At 37.1% G+C, this 14,835-nt stretch overlaps 1 long non-coding RNA gene across 1 annotated transcript; it reads right to left on the bottom strand.

The window, feature by feature from the left end:
• Window positions 1-944: 944 nt before the first annotated feature.
• On the bottom strand, window positions 945-14,133 carry LOC138492632 (uncharacterized). Its single transcript, XR_011276231.1, has 2 exons — window positions 13,359-14,133; window positions 945-1,617 (listed from the first exon to the last, which is right to left on the bottom strand). It is a non-coding gene; the product is annotated as an uncharacterized lncRNA (long non-coding RNA).
• Window positions 14,134-14,835: the final 702 nt, after the last annotated feature.

The raw sequence follows: 14,835 nt of genomic DNA, 5'->3' as shown, positions 1-14,835 counted from the left end.
CACGGAAAAGTACATGCAAGTCCATTTCAATCTTCTTCTCACATACCTCTTACCACCTGCAGTCAATGTCACTCTAATTCACTTTGGCTGCACCAATTCTGTCACCACCTTCTGGTAACCTCAGCACAGCTTCCGCTTGCTGCACAGGAACATCGAACAAGAAATCTGAATGTCAGAGAATTCCTTTATAGATGAACCCTTCAAAGAGGATGTTATACTTAATATCGACATCTTATTTATAACTGTAAGTGCACAGCCCAAAATATTGTCTCAGTTGAGATTCCTTCATGCACTATTTGGTGCATGACCATCTTGATCCCATTTGAATTACTTTCATGCACCATTTTAGCCCTTACAGAATTGTTTTTGATTTGTTCTAATAAATACCTTTTGGAAATGTGTATTCTTGTGTGGGACATGTCTGATACATGTAATATTTGTGACACAATTCTCAGGAAATTGAAATTATGCGATAACGAACCCAATGTTCATCTAGAAACCTATCCAAAGAGCAAACACAACATGTATACAGTGGCAGAGCCCTAGGTCCACCAACAAATGACAATTTCTCCTTCCAACAATGCCGGCCCACATCAACATGCACACTGAACTGCCAATTCCCAGAAAAGCTATAGGCAAACCATTCACCAATTCATCACCTCAGACATCTGTTGATCCACATTTCATTCATGAACATTTACATTGTCATTTAAGGAGATGCTATTCTCCATTATGTTACAATGGATGAGTGAATATATGCAACTAGTTTGCTTGGTATTGACCCATAGATGAATGGAAATTTTCAGAATGATGGATGAAAGAGTGTCATAAAAAATAGGAAATGAAAAGCCTGTGCAATGCAAGCTGTATTATCTGACCTAAGACGAGGCTGTGTAAAACATTAGAGAAACTAAAAAATTAAGAGTAAACTCTGAAACACAATGGATGATGAAGATACATATTTTATTGGTCGAAAAATGAACACATTACATAAAAGGCAGAAGACCAATCCCAGCGCTATCTAGTGATGACAGTGAAATATTCCAAATAAGTCATATCTGGCTGGATATAATGATATAACACACCAATCAATCACTTGCCTGGAATGACATCAGATAGAGACAGAGCAAAGCTTCAGTTCAGGAAGCAGAGTGTTCTAACAGCATTTGGGGGCATTCCCCAGGATTAGTTGGCAGGTTGGTCACTATTACATCTCACCATATTTAAATCCTACTGCGTTGATGCCTACTCCAGCACAGCCCTTTGACACTGACCCGAGTTGGCTTACGAAGGGTTAAGCACATTGAGATCGGCTCACAGATGCTGTAATGGTCTCCCTCTCATGCGTGGCCTGACAGGCGTACACTTTATTTGAGTTCCAGTCTAAAGAGGTCACAGGCAGGTAACTGCTGGTCATGTACAGGTTGTTTTCAATCTGTTTAGTGGCTTTGGCTGTCTCAACTCCACTGCTTATTGGTTGCCCATCCGCCGTCCAACTCACTGTCACAGATCCGGGATAAAAGTCTGACAGGAGACATGTCAGGGTGCCCTTATTTGCATCGACTGCCTCTGAAGAGGGTGGGAAGAGACTCATGGAAGGTTTTTTGGTCTCACCGGCTGCAAGAAAAGAATTACAACTGTTAGAATGAGGCAGTTAAATGAATACAATTCAAGATTCAGGTTTCATTCCTTTCTGTCTGCTTCAAGCACAAACTCTTAATGAAGGACATTGATTTTTCTAATTCTAAGCTATGTTCTGTTATCATCTGCCTCTGTGACGTACACCTGTGCCTTCAAATGATTCGGGGTTAAATATGCTTAAGGTGTTAAAGGAGGGTATGTTGCTCTCAAGAATACATGAATCAAAGCTGGAGTATTTCTGTTTGCACCCCTGGCTGATTGTGCGGCTGCAAGCAAGCTTGCGTAATTCCCAAGCTCAGCTGGCTCAATTAGCCAGGCCCCACACTTTGGTAGAGGAGGCAGAGTCCATGACTCAATGTGTGGGGGGAAATGGATGATGGGGGTATGAACAATATGAACAACTGAGCAATGTATTTAAGGTAAGAATGCAAATCCTTAAAGGTGTTAAAAAATTTGCAATATAAGCAATCTCAAAATATTTATTGGAGTAACAAAATTAATAAAGTAATTGATTACAATAACAGCAGTAATCATATCCAAGTTTAGTGATAACAAGAATTATGCTAGAAGACAATGGTTGCAAGGTAAATCTATGCGAGAGAAAACACTATTAGAAAAACATCCATGTGTCTTTGTCACCAGCAGATCAAGGCTTCATGTAGCTGATCTGTTGTTCTCACTGTCACATTTCTAGGCTTGTCCTGATGTTTCCCTTTGTCCCAATGTGACCATAGTGATTATATCTCGATTGGATATTGTAAATGCTCTTGAAGATGCTATAGGAAGCTTGGTAAAGTTTACCAGAGGAAGACAGAGTATACCGCTGCCCTTGGGAATAACTCCTTGAGTGCCTCTTCCAACACTATTAGACAAGATGTTTCTTGCAGAGATTCCAATGTATTCAAAAAGGCCTAAATATTTGCTGTCAATGTGAAGAGATAGACCTGTCTGACTGTTTAATTTTAAGGAGTAGGTTACAGTCTTATGCAGTAGGGATGAGGCCAGGCACCTTCTTTGGTCCACATCACAAAAATCAACAAACACCTCCAGGTAATGGGTGAACTTCATCACTTACCCCACACTGTGCATTTAAATGTTTTGCCATAGCAGGTATTTTGGCTTCCCCTTTTTAGGCGCTGCAAGCCTGTAATGCCATCTCATTTGCAATTTTAAATATGGCTTTGGAATTACCATATAAAGGAGACCTTTATAATATGGGCGTCACTTTTAATACCTATGTACTTGCATCTGCACTTAAAAGTTAGAGTATATCTAGAGGAACACTTAAGAAAACAGGTAAATATGCAGGGGTCAAATTCTCTATTGATTTCAAGAAGAGGGCGAAGCAGAGCAAATATATCTAGAAGTTCACATTAGGTCACCTCATGCACCCCTAGAAGGATTCATTGTGGGAGACCATCTGCGATGGCACAATGCCAATTAAGTCTTTGCTTGATTATGAAGACTAGGCCCTCATTACGAGCATGAAAAAGGTGCCTGTTACAAGGGTTACAAGCACTTTTTCCAGACCGGTATACTCTGAGTCTGCCGGTAGCCGGGGTGAACAACTGGCAGGCCTGACTGCTGGTAGTTCAGGCTCCTGCTGGCAGATAATTCAATGAAGCACCGGCACTGTTAGTGCTTCAGTGTTCCCACTCCCATGGAGTCATAGTCATAGGGGACTCCATGGGAATGGGGCCTTACTGTTCAAAAGCTGAAGGTAATATCCCAGTATTAGATCACAGTCTGTAATTAAAAAGGATGCTTTTGATTTACTCTCTCAATAGGATGACTGATTGACTTGTCAGAGTTCAGCTATGGTGGAGGTGGTGTGCTGCATCACTGGGCCTTTCGAGGTGCTGAATAAACAGTACATCCTTTCATTATCTTCCCAAATGAATGGATGGCCTTGTTCTTGGAGAGAAGTACCTCTATAAAAATGGAAAAGGACGGACTCAAAGAAGAACCATTTTCAATATGAATTCTTCTGAGTCTTTTCACAATATTAGTCTCTACAGAAGTCAATTTTGCAAAAGGTGTTTCTTGTCTCCCAGAAAAAATGTCATTATTTCCCTAAAAGGTTTTGTAAAAAATATAGTTGTAGCTTGTCTTTGGACAATTGTATGAGCAGCCATTCAGTTTGGAATAAATGCATGCAAATTCTATTGCAGTTTACTTTTTTGTGGTTTAAAACATTCTTTGGTGTCCAATCTTTGCTCTCCACATCTAGAATGTATTATTAGAAAGAAGAGGTCTCCCAGGATATTTTAAAGTTCCATGATATGTGGATAGAACTTTTAATGTGCATATGTACATTTTTGATGTAGAATGTGTAACATCTACACTCTTTTCTTCGCGACCATCTGTATTGGATTGATTTACTACTCCCTATTATTATCCCTATGGCTACAGATATTTGAAGATTGTTATGAATTATGGATTTTATCTCTTTGGACAATTCACAATTATTTGTATACATTAATAATATGTCATCTGAAGATGTTTTTACTCCAAGGAGCTCTGCCTTACCTTAATTGTGTGTTTTTCATTACCTGTGTCCAGAAATCATCTTTATTCACAGTACCATTTTTTAAGTATTATTTTTGATTATTAAGGTGCCTAATTCTACCAAGGGCTCCTGGAATGCTCCAAAGATCCACTGCTTGTAGTTTGACTTTTATACTTGCCCATTGAGTCCCCTAAAGCAGCCCTGTCATCTCCATAGATTATCATACAGCACTATAATAAAATTGGCAATGCAATTTAACATTTCTTCTAGTTTTACTGAGTAGAATGGTGCCTTTGAACTACCAACGTGAGAATTTATGAGTTTACAGGTGAATTTAGGCTTAATTTAGAGACTACAACAAGTTTCATCTTTGAGATCACATCTTGAAATCAGCAATACACTAAAGCTGACCAATGAGTTAGAGAAGTTATATCTGGTGTGGCCGAATCCTGTCCAATTTATGTAAATTTAAAATGGACCAATTATAATACCTATTTCTTCACGTTTTCTGTTTCACATTTCTGAAATTACAAAATACTAGACACAGTTTTCTGACAGAAAAATGCAACAAACATCAGAAAAGCTTGACTTTATTTTCATACTTAAGGCAATTAATGTACATTGGGACTTCAGTGTACACATCTCACATGTACAGCAAGGTCCTGCACAATGTCACTGCTGTGAATTGTAAACTAATTGGTCATATCAAATCAAATTTTATTATAAAAGGTGGGTGAAATATACCCTGACCTCAACAAAACCAATAAACAAGATCACAATTTGCAATTGTCAGAGGTAATTTAATATATACAACTCCTTTCTTGGCTGATACCCTTGTCTACAGTACTGTGGTACAGAAGTGGTATGGAATGAATTTGCAGCATACATGTTGACCTTGAAAAGGAATCATGGTGCTTTATCAAGGAATCTCACTGCATTGATTGACTGTACAACATGCAGAATGCTTAACTTGCAAACAAGTTAGGGGTTTAGCTTAAGTTTAAATTGCAGAAGAGTGGCAATTCATCAGAACTCAGCAAAATGTGTTTAAAATGAGTGTGCTGAAAAAAGATTTGTGATCTTAAACTTCTAACAAGAAAATATTTTTTTAATAAATTGAGCAATAATCTAAAACCCGGTTTATAAATCACATAAAACAAGTGGACTTGAACTCAAATTTACTTAGTACACACATGGCTAGGGAAAGTGAACTAGCACTATAATGGGATGGTTTGGTCACAATGAAGAGTAATTATTTACTTTATAGTTCAATAACCTTTTGATTTAATAGTAACGCACTATTCTCTAACTTTAGCAATGAGATAGCTGCCGCTCACATTTCGATCAAAGTTGTTTCATCCTGTACTACTGTTTCTACCCTATCACCATTTCACAATTGAAAGCTAAGCTAATATTATTTTAGATGAATAATGGAAAGCTAACTGCACAGATCTTATCTGTGCAGTTATCTTTCTAGTACATAAAGAGAGGAACACGCAACAATCATTCTCTTGTCACACACCCACACTTTGGATCTCCATTCTAGTAACGTCTCGAAATGCCCCCAAATTCTACAATTTCACAAAGGATGCACATAATGCAACTCACAGTTCAGAGCTACTGTTAAAAGATGCAAACCCAAATGCTGGCTACCCAAACCTTGCACAGTGCTCTACTGCTCTGGATCTAAGTCTGCACTTTAACAAATAAAATAAACCATATATAAAAATGAACATTGCAAAACAGCAATGAGCTAGGATACAATGATACCTATACTAACTTTTAAATATCCTATCAATGTGCCTGCACACTTCCGATAAAGAAATGATAAAAAAAGAACAAAATAAAACGAGAAGAAAGAGTGGTGTACAATGTTACTTCCGATACTTACATAGGACGCTCAGCTGAGTTCCTCCACCAAAGACATACCCACAGTGTCACAGGGCTGTACACAAACCTGACCATGTGCAATACAGCAGATAAAGTAGATACAAATCATATGGGGGTACAGTTTCTTAAGGAAGGTGTGCAGTAGGCACAACTAGACACTATAGGAATTGTATGCATCTTTTTCTGCATGATCAAAGCTTGATAGAGTGCAGCACATTGCCAAATCAGGGGTCTATAAGTCTAGAGCTTGTGCTTGGGATAACCAGTAACTCTGGAGAGAACTCACATTCAGAATCATGGCATTCAAAATGTTTTTTTGTGTGGAAGTTCTGAAAACAAAGAAAGGTGATGTAGTTCCTGAGTACCAGACCTAAATATCCCTGGGCTGCATGGAGCTGTGTTCACTATTTTCAATTTAAATCCAATAGCAGATTCCTTTGAATAGCAACCGCAGATCTGTAATTTTGAATGTAACATTTGTCACTGTTTCCCAGATTAATGGTAATTTTTTTATCAACCTGTACTGGTTAAAGACTGAGTAATCAAAGCTTATGATATGCGAGTTGAACAAAGATCTCCTCGGAAATCCCTTTAATAAACATTACAATAATAGCCGGTGTTTGCATCAATGTTATTTTTAAAATATTCCATACATATCTATTTGCCTTCTGACTATATAACCATCTGTTGAGCTTTGCAATTCCCAAATCAATCCTCCCTGTGAATAGATCCTATCACAGATCACAGCGGTCCCTCTTTAATAGTCATTGCTGCTCGCCTTTAGGGGTCTTTGCATGTGACTGAAGGTCTGTATTCAAACTGCAATAATTCATTGTAGACCTGCAAACACATCTACCTGGTGCCACTTTATCAATAAGTAACTCTGCCCTTGTATACATTGAAGACAGCATTTAAAACAATGCCTCAGTCCTAATGGCTGCTCTTTTAACGTATAACACATGAAACCACCCTCACAATTCAGTGAAAGATGTTTCATCTGGTTCCCGAGGATCAAATGCAATTTATTGTTCCCAATGTAAATGCTATTTATATATCATTGGGACATATATGTAAATATGCACAGTGAAAGTGAATGATGTTGTTACAATTATAAGTATATGATATAATCTCTATTGTGGCTTTTTCAAAGTAATGACAATCTCAGGCTGCCTAGATGGTTCCAAGAATGGAAAGATAATTATGAGAGTGGCACAGAACTAAAGATTCCCTTTCGAGAACACACAATATCATGCTATTGAGAATGATAATATTCTTTGTAAACATGAGGGCAGCACACCTATGATTAGTGATATACAAAATAAATGTATTTTTGGCATAAATTGGTTCTGCAGATGAGGTAATTACACATGTACAGTAAAAGTGAATAATCTGTTAACTTCATAGGAAGAATACTCAAAACAATAATAAAGCCATTTAAGAGTGATAGAATAAGACGGACAGTCTTACTTACAAAGGACGTTCAGCTGGGTTCCTCCACCGAACATCCACCACTGTGTTGTATGGCTGTATAAAAACACATCACCAGGCCATTCTGCAGCACCAGGTAGTGTCTGCAGACAACCTATCAATCTGACATCAGGGGATACCCTTTGATTAAGGAAGATCATCCTTGGCAAAATGGTGGGTCAGCTAAGTCCAGTGGCAAGTAGAAATCCACTGATCTCTGATTGAGACCTCTCTTCATAGACATACACATGACAAATGTGAATTCATTAAGACACATTAAGCATTGGGATATGGAGAAAAAATCCTTCTCTGTGACCTCCTTCACATGCAGTGAATCCTGAGCCCAAAGAATGTTTTTTAAATGAACTAACAGTGTCATGATAGGGGGAACACCAATTTCTACTGACAAGATAATACACTTGTTTCTACACTGAACTCTGACTTATGTGGATATAAGATGTCAGTGAGCTAAAACATGGCTACTGGATCAAAGAAGATGCTGACACTTTAAACATCAAATCAAGCCTAGCTCACCAGAGATATCAGATATGGGACAAATGTTGAAATCATTGATGAATTACACATGTGCAGTTTTGGCCTTGTGTTTGAAGTCCAGCTCCAGCTCTGTCTCCTGGAATAAGTAAAATGAGTGAGACGGTTCAAGCTGCACCTTACTTTGTTATTCATTGATCACTCCTTGTCTGTCTACCTGTGGCTTCACTGGATGAGATGGGCCTGAGTATTCCAAACTGCTGCTTTTGTGGGTTTCTACATACAGTGAGGAACTGCTAGGCTACTCTTTGGCAATAAATCAGATTTTTAGAGAGATGTGACATATGAAATGCAAAGTACCTCTCATTGATTGGTGGCCTTTGTTATCTACAGGAACGGGCAGACCTTCACACTGAGACAGATAAGGGCAGTTTTGTTGTCTGATGGTAGATTGGCCGCTGAAATGAACTGACCATTAGCAGTGTAAGCAGTGTCTCTTTTTGCACTCAAATTGTTCATGTGTGGCACCATATTGATTGTACTGATGTGTCCATCTGAGCTTTTCCTAATGGTCCCATAGACCTGTATAAGCTTTGAGGATTGTGTGTTTATCTCTACACCTTTCCCATAGCTAAGATACAAGGCATCTGTCATGACTGCAGGCTTTATGTGTGCATTCCCAAAGATAAGAAGTACTAAACTATGCAACAGAAAATAGCCCTCACAGAAAACGTGGAATGCAGATGTGCATATCCATGCCGATTCATAGTCATCATTTTGACTGGATGGTACATTGCCAGGCAGGTCTAACCTTCTCTAGGAATTTCTATTAAAGTTTAAGGACTGATTTCATAACATTGCTAAACGTGGCATAAATAAAGAAACAGATCCATATTCTGGAAAGTCTTTTATTCGTAACCCACAATATTACTCTTATTGACTTAAAACATAAGTGATCATTGGAAGTCTGTCTGCTTCTAATTTCTTAATTGTGATTAATGGGGATTTATTTTTTATTGTAGTTCATATTCACAATTATCCGCCATCCCAGACCCATATAATTCCAAATCAGAACGTGTTTAGCCTTTCTTACTGAAAGCGTATCTATCTAGAGCCATCAGTAGCATTGAAATGCCAATAATTGTTCCAGATTTCAAGAATGTGGTCGGGCTATCCTTTCTGCTCTCCCTAAAGTAATCATTGTTTACGTCTTTCCTCCGTGGCTAAAATCTGCATTAAATTCACAGAATAATAGTCTTTGGTCTCTGTTTTGGAATATTTGAAAACGTCCCAAAACTACATAAATGCAACCTCATTTTGTAAGTTTATATTAGGGATTATATTTAAAGTGTAATATTTTCCATACTAAAATATTTAATATGTGTAATTTCCTTTTCAACACCAAACCTTCAATTTGTTTACTAGATTTCATATTTTCATTATATTATTCTGCACCTATTCTATGTATTTATAGCAGGACTAGTTTTAGTTCATAAAGTTCACTCAGTGTTTTCCAAGTTGGTGCCAAATCTCTCTTCAAACCTTGAGTCGAGTTTATATTTTGATCTACTATAAATCCCAAATAAGTTTATTTTGTTACTGAGATGAGCGCTTGTTAATTCACATGATATTGATGATGGATCTTTTCTTTTGCAATTTAAAATTGTGATTGTTTTTTTCTCTGGTATTGAACATTATGTTATGTCAATTTAGATAACCATATAATTGGTCTACAGAACACCTCACAGCTAAGTGCATTACATCAAAGATGCCTGTGTCATCTGTGAAAGAGAAATAAGAGAGTCTGTGACTTCCAATATAAGGAATATCAGTTTTGGGTATCCATTGATAATGTCACCTGGGAAAATGTTACCAGGTTGCAATATTTCCCCAAATGTGTACTCGCAAGAAAATCAAGCACTGGAGTTAGAATAGGATTATAATACCCATCCTAGAATATGTGGGGGATGCTTTTAGGGGTGCACGGAAAATAATCAATTACCTGGCAACCTTTTTGCAGGGTACATTTTCACATAGAACCAATTTGTCTGATTATCCTTCAATGCCTCAATGCGATCAGATGTTATAAAATTGTGGAGTTACTTTATAAGCAGCCCCTGTTTAGTTTCGTACAATGATTATTCTAATAGTCCACCACCCTTTGCCTGTCCAACCCTAGTCCATTTCTTTGACTGTAATTCTATTATGAGGGGTAGTAGTGCTTGTGGTAGCCCCCAATGTGAAAGTCTCTATCAATGTACACACATATAAACTTTATCAATTGCCAAAGACAAGTCTGTAAAGCATCAATATAATGACCTTTTGTTGTGTTTGAGTGTATTTGAGTACAAGAAGCTTAAGGGTTATTGGTTATATTGCTAAAATGTTCCTTTCGCCAAACCAAGCAATGTTGTGGCAAATAGGTTTACTTGTTTCCCTCCATCAAGTTAAATGAATCAGTGGAGGTTTCAAGAAAATCTTCACTGCAGCTTCTTGAAGAGCAATCATCGCAAAGTTGTCCACTATTCCAAGATTTAAGTAATTGATCTTCATACCCACTTTCCAACCTTAAAGTATTTGATTGAGGTGGGGAGCATATTAAACATTCGAAACAGGGGTCAACAACTCAGCTACAGATTTGGGATTTTCTTTCATTAGTGGATTAAGTACTTCATAAGGCCCGACTGTCATGACATTTAAAACTTTAATATAGTTTATAGTTTGATAGATATTTGTAGGCTAAACTGCAGTACCCAAAATAAATTCGTGTTTTTTTCAAATAAAAACATTATGTATGCTATCCATGTATCTCTTTATCTGAATCTCTATTACATGCAACCTTTATATTTTTCAAACATCTCTATTCTACTTACCTCCCCTCCTTATTCTCTCCTTCTTGCAATTGTGACTGTACTTCTATGTTCTACATAATCACAATTATTGAATATTTCTCCAAACATCAATGTTTTATCAATCTAACTTGGCTTCCTTTCTCTCTAGCAACCTATTAACTGAATCCTCTTTCCTTGTATGTCTTCTCCCCTCTCTCATTCCACTTGGCTTCAATAACACTGTATTCCTTTTTGACACCTACCATTCTGCCACCAATTTCTAGTCTCTTCTGCTCCCATTCAATGGCCTCTTGCTATATACCACATATAACCTTAATTGCTGCCACTTGGAAAGCTAATAGCTTATTACTGACCACGTGGACTGGGAATAATGGCATAGCCTAGTGAAATTGTAGGGCTTGTTAAAGTACCTGCTGCAGAAATCTCAGTTAAAGTTTCAGGACAGAGGCTTGAAAATTGGTGGGTTCAAGCGTTCTCTAAATGCTAAAGATTGTTACGATAGGTGTCATTGAACCAGGTGACCGCAACAGATTTATATGATGGTTTCGAAAATATTTTACCTAATGAAGTGACAGAATTTTTTTACTCCAAAAATGAAAATCACTTTTTACTTGTTCTACTTTTTCTCTTTATGAAGCGGGGGGGGACCCCCCCACAGACCTCTCTGTACCACATTACCTACCTATTTTGGTCAAATAAATTTGATTACTTCTCCTTAGTTGAAATTGTATTCAGTGAAATCTACGCCAATGGATGGCAACACCTTTTTGTTTACAGCTTTGATGTAGCTGAAAGTTGTGGCACTCAGTGCTATTCAATACACATTTTTTAGTTGCATTAACAAAATTGTACATTGAATAAAGGGGAATTATAAAATGCTCAGATAACCAGAAAAGGCAAATACTCTACCTCACCCCCATTGAGGTGACATGATTGTACTAAACCTTCTTCCTGCATTAATATCTGTACAAGGGTAAGTGAAGGAAATGAGGAAGGGATCTATGCTGAAGTCAGAGAATTTGGGAAATGTATATTGCCACCAAGGTCCATGTTATCTAACACTTGCACCAGTGCTAAAAATTGAGCAAATGCTCACATTATATTTAATGGAGCAAACAGATTTTGTCACAGTCCATATTATCTAAATATGTTTGCGGTAGGGCAACATTTATTTGACTCTTTCCTATACTGTGTTTATTGCATAACATACAATTAAGGGCCTGATTCACAGAAGCCTTGTATAACGGTGCAATCCCATTGGAAAACACTCTGTGAATCAGGCCCAAATGTGTTTACTATATTTCTTTTCATGTTTCGAGTAAATGTGGTAAATTAAAGAGCCTGCTGCCCTAGTGAAAATATTTTAGATAATACAGATTGGAGGTTTCCTCTTCGCACGATTCCATATTATCTAAGCACCTAAAACAATCCTGAATTAATATATTTTATATATATATTCACTATAATAGAAACGTCTGAACCCTAAACATGCCCAATTAATAAAATTGAACCTTTGAATATAGATAGCCTGTAAACACTTAATAATATTCACATACCCCTCAAATTCAAACAGGGTTCTGCAAAAACCTGAGGTAAAAAAAGCTACTAAATGACATCTATCTTTGTGAAATAAACTACCTTGCAGGACTATTTTAAAATTGTGCTCTTGGGAGCTTGGCTTGCTTTTGGATCTTTTTCTAAATGCAAACAAATTTCATATTTACACTGTATAAATGTTCGTGATAAGGCCTTTTATGGATGCTGATTTCAAAGTGGCAACTGTATATACCCCACTGGGAGGAAGTATAGATACATATTTTTTCTTTATTTTTATATAGATATTCAGAGGAATTCTTAAGATACCTTTATATCGAGATTTAAGGATTTTGTGGATGCTGTAGAAACATTGTATAGATCTAAAGCAGTGTTCACACTTTTGCACAAACATAAAGAAAACACTTTTTAGATTACATCTCTATTTTGATTATAATTAATGTGTAAAATGGCTATGGCGTTAAAAAACATTAAAAGAAAATCAGAGTTCTGCAGCACACATTCGATGACCATTCATTGAACGAAATGACCTGCAATCTGACTGAATGAAGCCTACTATAATGGCATTTCATTTAAATTTGTAATGCATATTATTTGTGGTGCTGAATAAGTGAGGGGAATCTTAGGCTATTAAAAGGAAAGCCCTACAAACTAATAGCTATGACCCAGAACATTGCTTTAAAATATAAATGGAAGAGGATAGATCTAAATCTGTGAGCGCATGCCACCCTTTACAAGTCATGGCATGCTAACTTAATGGTTACAGGAGATAGCAATCTCATGACAAAATTACACATTTACAAAGAAATAGGGCCTGCAGAATTAATATGAATCATTAAACCTCATGCGAATGTCACAGTAGTTTAGACAGTCAAAAGATAAAAAAGAAAATCAGCACACATACAAAGAACCTTTCTCAAGAAGAGATACGCAGTGTTAGTTCTGATACTTACTTAGGACGCTCAGCTGGGTTCCTCCACCAAAGACATACCCACAGTGCTACAGGACCGTTCACAAACTATATCATGTGCTGAGCAGAATTTAATGCAGAGGAATTATACAGTACAGGCCCCTTCATCTCCCTCAGCTGTACGCATAGTCAGAGATTATGAGGCCGATACTCAATTACTCTGAGAAACTTTGACTTACCTTTGACGTAAAACTGGGTTATTTGGCCCACAAATAAGTTACTATGAGAAAGTCTGCCTTACTACATGTAAGTCAGATAAGTCAGGAGTAATGCAGAGTTACTAAATAAAGTCTTAGTGAATGTAATAGCCCTCTCTAGGTTTAGGTCAAGGGAAAGTTATTGTTACTTCTTCATGAATTGGCCCATATGAGAAGAATAATGGCCGGATGGAATGTCATTACTCAGATAATATGGAAATAAAGACAAAATAAGTCACCGTCTGCATGAGCAAGGATGGATGGATGTATGTCAAGAAAGAAGCTTGAACATTTAGACATTGTGAGCGTTGTCTTCATTTGCGCTAGGATATTTGGGACTTCCGCACATTCATGTTACAGTCATGAGAGTTAGCTTTGGTCAGATTATCAAAACTTTGTCCTGTGCACATAAATGTGGAGTAAATGTGTTTAGCTCCAATGTTGCTGATCAGATAATATGGAATAGAGCAAACAGGTTTAGACCCAATCAGTATTATTTAAAGTGTTTTCACTGGGGCAAACCAGAAGCAATCTTTTTCATTTACTACGTTTGCCTCGTAACCTGAAACTAAGTTTCGTAAACATATTTATTTTTATTTTTTGCAGCATTTTTGCCCTCGTTCAAACATTTTTAGATAATACTGATTGTGATGAAAAAAATGTGTTTGCGCCATTCCATATTATCTTAACTATTTGCTCAATCTTTCTTCAGTGGTTCAAATGATAATCACATCCATGGGGGTTGTAGCCATTTCCAACTATGTCGCACATCAATACAGTGCCCTCACCGAATTCCTTCTCTCACACTGGTATAGTTGTTACTACAGGAATACGTTTTGGTAGAATTCTATCACCTTGATGCAACCATGATATGGAATTTTTCTTTTCTGAGTATCTGAGCATTATAAAATGTGCCTTCATGTTACGTCTAATATCATAAACGCAACTAACAACACCATTTTAAATAGCTATGAGTGCCAGAAATGTTCAGATACATGTGCTGTTTCGATCCAACAATATTCAAGCCGATGACCTGACATTTTAAAATCGTTCTCAGCAGCAGGTACTTTAGCAAACTGCACAATTTCACTTGGTTATTCCATTAAGCCTACTCTATCTGTTCAATTATTATGTATTAGCTTTCCAAATGCCATTATTGTTTAACACTACAGGGTTCCTTATGATTTCTGGTCTTTAAAAGAAACCCTAGACGGTTTCATTAAAATGTGACATTGTCTGTTTTACAGATCCACATTTGATTTA

Source organism: Ambystoma mexicanum, chromosome 10, assembly GCF_040938575.1.
Source record: "Ambystoma mexicanum isolate Mex_15411 chromosome 10, UKY_AmexF1_1, whole genome shotgun sequence".
Classification (NCBI taxonomy): Eukaryota; Metazoa; Chordata; class Amphibia; order Caudata; family Ambystomatidae; genus Ambystoma; species Ambystoma mexicanum.
The sequence above is the reverse complement of the archived record's forward strand: the minus strand, read 5'-3'. Positions and strand labels throughout refer to the sequence as shown.